Source organism: Mus caroli, chromosome 11 (assembly GCF_900094665.2).
Source record: "Mus caroli chromosome 11, CAROLI_EIJ_v1.1, whole genome shotgun sequence".
In the NCBI taxonomy this organism is placed as follows: Eukaryota; Metazoa; Chordata; class Mammalia; order Rodentia; family Muridae; genus Mus; species Mus caroli.
This window is the reverse complement of record NC_034580.1, coordinates 116,751,233-116,760,549: the sequence shown is the minus strand read 5'-3', so window position 1 is coordinate 116,760,549 and position 9,317 is coordinate 116,751,233. Positions and strand designations below refer to the sequence as shown.

General features: G+C 51.0%; 1 protein-coding gene across 3 annotated transcripts in view; it reads left to right on the top strand.

Moving 5' to 3' along the window:
- Positions 1 to 9,317, top strand: part of Ccdc57 (coiled-coil domain containing 57) — a 107,443-nt gene that overhangs the window by 74,126 nt on the left and 24,000 nt on the right. The gene's annotated exons all lie outside the window — the stretch shown is intronic.

The following is a 9,317-nucleotide window of genomic DNA, read 5'->3' as shown; positions in this document are numbered from 1 at the left end:
GGAGGAGGAGGAGGAGAAGAAGAAGAAGAAGAAGAAGAAGAAGAAGAAGAAGAAGAAGAAGAAGAAGAAGAAGAAGAAGAAGAAGAGAGGAAAAGGAAGGAGGAAGAGTAGAAGGAGAAGAAGTTTGCTTTCCCATCAAAAGTTACTGTTGCCAAGCAATGCTGGTGGCCTATGCCTTTAATTCCAGTGCTCAGGAGGCAAAATCAAGCAGATCTCTGAGTTGCAGACCAGCCGGGTCTACGGAATGAGTTCCAGGACAGTTAGAGCTACACAGAGGAACCCTCTCTCTCTCTCAAAAAAAACAAAAAACAAAAAACAAAAAACAAAAAAAAAACAAATAAAATCTGTTAACTCATTCGTTTACAATGTCTTACTTATATTGCTATGGTAAAACAGTATGACCAAGTCAACTTACAAATGAAAGCATTTAATGTGGGGCTTACAGTTTCAGAAGCTTGAGAGTCAAAGGCCATCATGGTGGGGAGCAGGGAGCAGGCAGGCAGGCAGGCAGGCAGACAGGCACTAGAGCAGTGGCTGAGAGATCTTGACACAACCACCAAGCAGCGAGCGGCAACTAGGAGTGTAATGAGCTTTTAAACCTAAACCAGGTGATGGTGGTACACACCTTTAATCCCAGCACTTGGCAGAGGCAGGTGGATCTCTGTGAGTTCAAGGTCAGACCAGTCTATATAGTAAGGACAGGCAGGACTGTTACACAAAGAAGCCTTGTCTCAAACAAACAAACAAACAAGCAAGCAAGCAAACAAGAGTAAAACCTCAAAACCTGCCCCACAATGACCACTTCCAACAACACCATACCTCCTAAGCCTTCCCAAACAATTCCACCAACTAGGGACCAAGTGTTCAAATCCCTGGAGCTGGAGGCACCAGGAGCTTATTGCAAGACGCCTTGGGTGGGTCCTGGGAACTGAACTTAGGCCTCTGGAAAAGCACTTAACTGCTGAGCCATCTTTCCAGCGCCAGTGCCATCCTTTTGAGGATTGCAGCAGTGGAGACTCAGCAGAGGGAACTGAGAGGCAGCATGGGCACTGAAGAGAGTGGAGATGCACTCAACAACAAAGAAGCCTGAGCAACCTCACCAGCAGCTGTCCCTCACCAGAGCAATCTCAGATAGAGCCAATACAAATGCATTTGCCTTGGCAGCCACTCAGCTGTCAAAACCAGGCATGGCGGCACACTGACATGCAGCACACCTCAGCTCAGGCAGAGAACAGTGCAGAGGTCCAGACTGGCAGCAAATACAACTGTGAATAAAACTGTATGGAAGCCAGTGGCAGTAACATTCTGTTCCTTAAGCTAGATGTATAGAACTTTACATCTTGTTTGTTTGAAGAATTATTTATTTTATGTACACTGTAGCTGTCTTCAGAGACACTAGAATAGGGCATCAGATCCCATTACAGATGGTTGTGAGCCACCATGTGGTGCTGGGAAATGAATTTAGGACTTCAGGAAGAGCAGTCAGTACTCTTAACCACTGAGCCATCTCACCAGCCCGTTTGTCTGTTTTCAAGACAGGGTTTCTCTGTGTAGCCCTGGCTGTCCTGGAACTCAGTCTGTAGACTAGGCTGACCTCGAGTTCAGAGATCCACCTGCCTCTGCCTCCCAAGTGTTGGGATTAAAGGGCTGGCCACCGCGCCTGGCTAGAGTTTTGCATCTTTTACAACCTTTTTTACAACTCTGTGTACCACATACATTTAGTTAGCTTTTGGATTTATTTGTTCTGAGATTGTGTCTCACTGTGTATTTCTGTGTGGCCTTGAATCTGCAGGGATATTATTCGCCTCCCAAATGCTGGGATTACAGGAATTACACCCTGCTTGCTTTAAAGACTGAGGAAGTGGTCAGCCCACAGATGCAGGAGTTCATGTACAGATCAGATGGAGAAGTGACTCTTGTTTAAGTTTGATTTTATTTTGGTTTCTTGAACCATGGTCTTGCTCTGTAGCCCTGGCTGGCCTGGGGCTCACAGCAGTCCTCCTGTCTCTGCCCCTGTCCCATGCTAGGAGTATAAACATGCTACTATGCCCTTAACTCCTGGGCTTTGCCTGGTATAGAGCACTGGTGGTTTTAAGAGTGTTCTCAGTGGAACAAGGATCATCACTTTAGTCTTCCTGGTTGACTAGCTTCAGCAGAGATGAGGATGGACAACTCAGAAAGCAACTATCAGGAGGCCACAGTCCAGGGAGAAAGAGGTGGAACTGGGGGCTACCAGCAGAAGCATCATCCCTGTGCAGGTGGGTTGGGTGGGAGACAAACTAACTGAGAGAGAAGCCCTGGAGGAGGTGAAGGTAGGATGTGACCCTTGCAGGCTTGACCTGGACAGGACATGCTGACTGGAATAGAGGTAGACTGGTTGCCAGCACTGACAGGCAAGCTTTCCCACACATAGACTTTCCACGCAGCCTTTTAGAACAGGTCACAGTGCAGCTAACCCTGAGGGAGCCACTGACTCTTGAACAAACTGGTATCCCTGCCAGGCAGAAACTCACAGGACCCAGAAGCATGTGTGACAGCAGGTTCTCAGGAAAGCTGGGCCTGGGTCAGAGTGGCCTGGGTCATAGCTGGTGGCCATGTGCTGTCCACAGCCCCACATGCAGCCTGGCTGGCAGCTGAAACAGCAGCAGAAGCCGCATAGGGAACCAGAGATGACAAGTGGAGTGGGGATTAGGGGGTAGAGGGCAGCACACACCAGCCAAGATGCATGCAGCTGCAGGTCACAGCATCCCAGGGAAGATGGCATGGGCAGAGCACCATGTCAGCAGAGCCATGGGGAATAGCACTGGCCAGATCCTGCCTCAGAGTACAAGACCCACACCCAGGCCAAAACACACACTTGCACCAATTGGCAAGACAAGTAGAAGGATAGTGCCTCTGGTTGGCTCTTGGGGTCCTTATGGTTCTGTTCTTGCTGTGTTGGCTGGGAAGGTTCCCATGGTCACAAAGTCCACTCCCCCTTCTCCTACTGGTTCATTTTTATCAGTGAAGGGACGCTATCCTAGAACCCACATACCTGCTTTCCATGGGTCTCATGGCTGCCCTCATTTGTGCCTTAGACCATCTTCCTAGAAGCCTGCTTCTTGGAGCTCTCTCAGTAGGAACGATGGGGAGGGAAGTGAGTTCTCATCCCCACCCTGCCCGAGGGTGGGATGTGGCTAGTAGCTCCTAGCAGCTAAAAGTTAAAAAAAAAAAAAAAAAAAAAAAACAGCAAAGATCTCAGGTTTTCTGGTTCACCCTACAAAGGATTTTATTGAGAGGAAAAGACAGGTGTCGTCAAGTCAGTGCTATCTAGTGGCTTAAGTACCTGTTAGGTTCCTTGTGCAGGCCTGGCATCTTGGAGGCTTGGGCATGTGTAGCTGGGTGGGCCATGAGATTTGTCACTCTGTATGCTAATACTGTAATGGCTTGAAGACCTTATTTCTGGACACAGTCATACTTCAGGAGATGAGGTCTCTGGTGAAGATGTGGCTGACCTCACCATGTCAGAGGAGTGGAATAGGACCAGACCCCCGTCAGTCTGTAAACCTCACTCCAAAATCTAGGGTGGAACTTCTTCCTGGCTGCTTGGTTTTTGCACGTTGAGTGCATTGTGAGCAGCAAACTGGCTGTTGCACAGTCCTGGATAGTTAGCAATACTGACAAGAGCTTGAAAGGAGCCATGGAAGTGTCCATATCGAGTGACCTGGAGAACCACTTAGGGGCTGAGATAGGAGGATCGTGGGTTTGGGGCCCTCTGGACCCTATGGTGTCATCCTCTCTGGAGGCTGGGATTACCTGTCTCACACCTCCAGGCTGAGGTGGGAAGGAGTTAGCCCTGCTCACCCCTAGCCCTCAAGATCCTCACTGTGTGATTTCCAGTCCAGGTCCTGCCAGGATAAGGGCAAGGCCTCAGCCCTACAACAAGCAATGGCCAGCTTCCTGTCTTCCACATACAGAACACCTGACAAAAACACCCTGCCCCTGCCCCACACACACCCTGACCCTACCCCCCCACACACACCCTGATCCTACCCCCCCACACACACACCCTGATCCTATCCCCTCCACACACACCCTGACTCCTACACCCCCCCCACACACACCCTGACTCCTACTCCACACACACACCCTGATCCTACCCTCACACACACCCTGACTCCTACCCACACACACACACACCCTGACTCCTATACCCACATACACACCCTGATCCTACCCACATGTGTGCGCGCGCGCACACACACACACACCCTGACTCCTACACCCACACACCCTGACTCCTATACCCCCACACACACACCCTGATCTTACCCCCCACACACACACACCCTGACTCCTACCCCCACACACACACCCTGATTCCTACACCCACACACCCTGACTCCTATACCCCCACACACACAGCCTGATCTTAACACACACACATACACACACACACACACACACACACACACACACACACACCCTGACTCCTACCACATACACACACACACCCTGATCCTACCCCTCCACACACAGCCTGACTTCTATCCCCCTCTACACACTCACCATAATCCTACGCCCCCACACACACACCCTTACTCCTACCCGCCCCACACACACACCCTGATCCTACCCGCCCCACACACACCCTGATCCTACCCCCCCACACACACCCTGATCATACCCCCACACACATACCCTGACTCCTACCCACACACATACACCCTGACTCCTACCACATACACACACACCCTGACTCCTATACCCACACACACACCCTGATCCTACACACACACACACACACACACCCTGACTCCTACACCCCCCACACACACCCTGATCTTACTCCACACACACACACCCTGACTCCTACCCTCACACACACACACACACACACCCTGATCCTACCCCACCACACATGCATCCTGACTCCTACTCCCCCACACACACACCCTGACTCCTACCCTCTCACACACACACCCTGACTCCTACCTACCCTCCACACACCCTGACTCCTACCTCCCCCACCCCCCACAGACCCTGACTCCTACCAAATACACTCACATCCTGACTCCTACTCCCCCCCCCACACACACACCCTGACTCCTAACCTCCCACACACACACGCTGACTCCTACACCACTCTCCACACACACCCTGACTCCTACCTCCCCCACCCCCCACAGACCCTGACTCCTACCCCATATATACACCTACCCACCTGTAAAGCAGGCTTCCTCTCTCACCTTCATTCTTGCAAAAGCCTCAAGTCTCTCTGAACAGAGCTGGCCCAAGGCCTGGCCCATCCTCCTGCTTCCAGTGTTACTGGGCAGCCCAGGGGCCCAGCACCCACCTCAGACACCAGTAGGCTTTCCCACTCTACTCCTTCACACACCTAAGGGCATCCCTCGCCCCACTCCATCTCCCTAGCAGCTGCCTTCTCCCCTCAGCAGAACCCTCCCCAGGCCAGCGCAGCAGGTCAAACCCCTCTGAGCTTTCAGCTCGCCCCAGGCCTTTCTCTCTTTCTATTTATTTCAGTCCCTTCCATCTCTTCAGGAATGGCCCTAAGGGTGGGGACACTTGAGGCTTTGCCTTGGTTAATGAATTCCTAATACCAGGCAACTAGTGTTCAGGATAAAGGATCGGTGGAGAGCAAAGCCTGTGTGGGTACTGGAGGATAGAAAGAATTTTAGGAAGTAAAACTGATTACTGAGAGGGTCACTGCAAAGCCCCAGGGCTAGACCACAGCTCAGTGGTGCCCTGATATCCTAGCCCTAGCATCATATCCAGGAAGCTCCCAATTCATTCCTCCTACCCCCACACCACACACACACACACATACACACACACACACACACACACGCGCGCGCGCGCGTGCGCCACACAGCTAACACTTGCCCCTGATAGTGGTGCACATTGACAATCCCAGCACCCTGGAGTCTGGGGCAGGCAAGACACTGTTCAGGGAAAGAAAAAGGAAAAAAAAGGCTTTAGAAATCCACGTACTTCCTGCATGAGAGTATGAAGACTGATCAGGGCAGTGGTTTTCTCCAGTGAAGAGACCTTTAGTGTAATCCTAACTGAAATATGGACAGACTTTCTCTTGAAGCCAAACAAGTGGATTTTCAAGTTCCACAGCAATGAAATGCCTGGGAGGAGACATCAGCCTGCTGCAGCCTTCCATACATTAACCATTGAGACATATGATGCAAGGCTGAGCCTAGCTGAGTGACAAGAGCCATACCTCCATGTGCCAGCAGACACACATGCACACAAGCATCCATACACACACAGCACACACGCACATGCGCGAGTGCACACACTGGAGATAGAAGACACTAATAAAAAATAGCCAGAACAGAATTTGTTCCCAGCTCCGAGGCAGAGTTCTTCTCCAGTCTGGGCAGCACAGTGGGGCACTCTCTCAAAGAGTAGCTCATTGGCAGAGGCTTGCCAGCCATTTCAAAGGCCCTGGGTTACCCTCAGCACCAAAAGCAATCATAAGGATCAAACTGGAAGGGTTCCTGATGCCTCCCAACGCAGGCCAGTCGTCTCTAAACAGCTCTTCCCCTTGTTCATCTGAGGAGACACATCTCTGAAGCTCACAGGTCCCAGCCAGGGGAAGACCCCCTCATCCAGAAGCAATTGTCTCCAAAGCTCAGTTTCCAGACATCCCTCATCTCCCTTCTTGGAGTGCAGCTATTGGTGCCCCTGAATGTCTTTTCCAGGAATTAGCATTGTCCCGCCTCCCTGTTGTCTGTCCCAGGAATGCAAGTGGCCAGATGTATCAGAGAACCGACTGCCTCACTGGAAGAAAGGGGCTCCTGTGGCAGGTTGGTTGCCTCTGGCCTCCCTCAGTTGGAAACAACCTGTGCAGGCGGCAGCTGGAACACCAACCTCCCCACAGCCGACTCCCGTCCGCCCACTGCCTGGTTTGTCGCCTTCCACCTACCCAGCTGCCAGGGGCAGGTGCACCGTGCCTTTAAACACACTTTTGCCCCTTTCCTTCCAATAGCCCTAAGCGGGCTTTTTTATTGTATCTGAAGATCTTTTGGGAGTATGTGTGGGCTGGTAGATCTTTGGGGTCATCCACAGCGTGACCATGCTCATCTTGTCTCAGGGTCTCATGTGTGTCATCATCCACATTAGATGTGGTGCTGCAATGTGTGTCCCTATCCTTGTGGGATCCATGGTTGGACAATTATCTAGAAGGGAAATAGCTGGGTCAAAGGTGTAGGTAGTTTGAAGTGTTACCAAACTGTTCTAAAAAAAATCCGGCCCTGTGCCAGCAGCTGCCTGCCGGCAAGCAGCTCTCTGCTCCAGTGCCCAGACCTTTTCTCAGTCTGATAAATGACAACTGATACTTCATTGTTGGTCTTAATTTACAGGTTGGTTTTTGGGGGGGAGGATGGGGTTTTTGTTTCGTTTTGCTTTGCTTTTTGAAACAGGGTTTCCTGTAGCTCTGTCTCGTTTCAAACTCTATGTAGCTTAAAATGACTTTGAGCTTTTGATCCTCCTGCCTCAGCTCCTTAATTCTCAGTCACTAGTTTTGTTGCTGTTGTTCACCTGGCTGCCTTGTTGCTGTTTGTTTTTGTGTGGCAGGGTGTGACTGAACCATGCTCTGTGTAGTCTAGGTTTGAATTGACTAAAATCCCCCTGCCTCTGCCTGCAGAGTGCTGAGATTAAAAGTGTGTGCCACCACACCCAGCCCATTAACCTGCAGTTCTGAAGCTGTAGACAGTTCCTGGTTGGCTTTAATGTGAACTTGTGACCTTTTCACAGAGGACAATTGAAACTGAGGACTTAGGGTAACAGGCTCACTGGGGAGGATAGAGGAGTCCTAGGAAAGGGACAGGTCCTGGGAAACCAGAGGCAGGGCGGAAGGTCCATGCCCACAGGGACCAGGGACGGGGTTCTAGGTGGGACCGGCCTGAGCAGGCAGTATCTGGCAGGTGCCCTTCAGTGCTAGGTCAGCTCTCGGTTTGAAGTGTACGAGATGGAGTCCCAGGTACAGTGGTCCCAGTTTCAAGCAGAAGCCAGGCCAGACCGTGGCCAGCTGGGTGAAAAAGGGTTGAGGAGGGCTAAAGTTGTCCGTGGGACAAAGGGTCATGGGCGTGGAAACTCCTAAGGAATGTGGCTACTGGTTGGAACTAGCCCAGCCCCTCCCTGCTCAGTACTAGGCTCCGAACTTTTGTCAACTTCTTGCACCAAACTGAAGGCTACACAGCACGGTGCAATGTTTGGGTTAGGTTTTTTGTTTGGTTGGTTTTTTAATGTTGTGGGCTGTTTTTAGTGCATCCTTATGTCACAAGACTCTAATTCCAGCTCGTGGTAGGCAGAGAAAAGAGGAGCATCATGAATTACAGACCAGCCTGGGCCATTTCTTAAGTCCTACTTACATAGCCCACCCGCTGTGGAGATTCTGACTGTAACAGTGACCACACTGTGTACTACCAGGCTTCTCTTATCTGGAGATCCAGAGGAAAAAAGAAAAAGAACAGCTCACCCTTGTCTGATGGCCTGACAGTAGAGCCTCCCTGTCCTAGACTCAGCTTGATCTGCCAGCCCTTTACCTCAGGCCTCACCAGGAGAACACTCGTACAGGGGAGGGGTGGGAGGACAGGCAGGAAGTGGCTAATGGGCTAGGCCTGGACACACCTACTCTAGCTCCTCCCTGGCTCTGTAGATCTAATGAGCTTCTGTTTCTAGGGAAGCTAGAAAATGATTCTTTTTTTCTTCAAAACATTCACTTTGAGAACAAAAACCAAACTGTTTGTTGATTGAAACAAGGTTTCCCTGTGTAGTCCTGACTGTCCTGGAACTCACTCTGTAGACCAGGCTGGCCTGGAACTCAGATCCACCTACCTCTGCCTTCCTAGTGCTGGGATCAAAGGCATGCACTGCCACTCCCTGGCTACAAAACAATTCTTGTAAGGACTGGAGGACATATCTTTGTGGGTAAAAGTGCTTGCAGCTCAAGGCTAAGGACTGGAGTTCAGATCCCAGCACCCACATAGGCCAAGTGTGGCAACATGCACATGGTGGATTTGGGGGATACTGGCAAGTTTAGCTGAGACAGCATGTTCCAGATTCCGTGAGAGACCTTAGCATTAGGAAACAGCCCGCTGTGATGGTGCATGCCTTCAATCCCAGCACTAGGGACGCAGGGGTGGGTAGAGCTGTCTGTAGTTCAAGGCCAGACACTATAATAGAGTGACCATGTCTCAAAAGATGAAGGTGGGGCTGGTGAGATGGCTCAGTGGATAAGAGCACCCGACTGCTCTTCCGAAGGTCCAGAGTTCAAATCCCAGCAACCACATGGTGGCTCACAACCA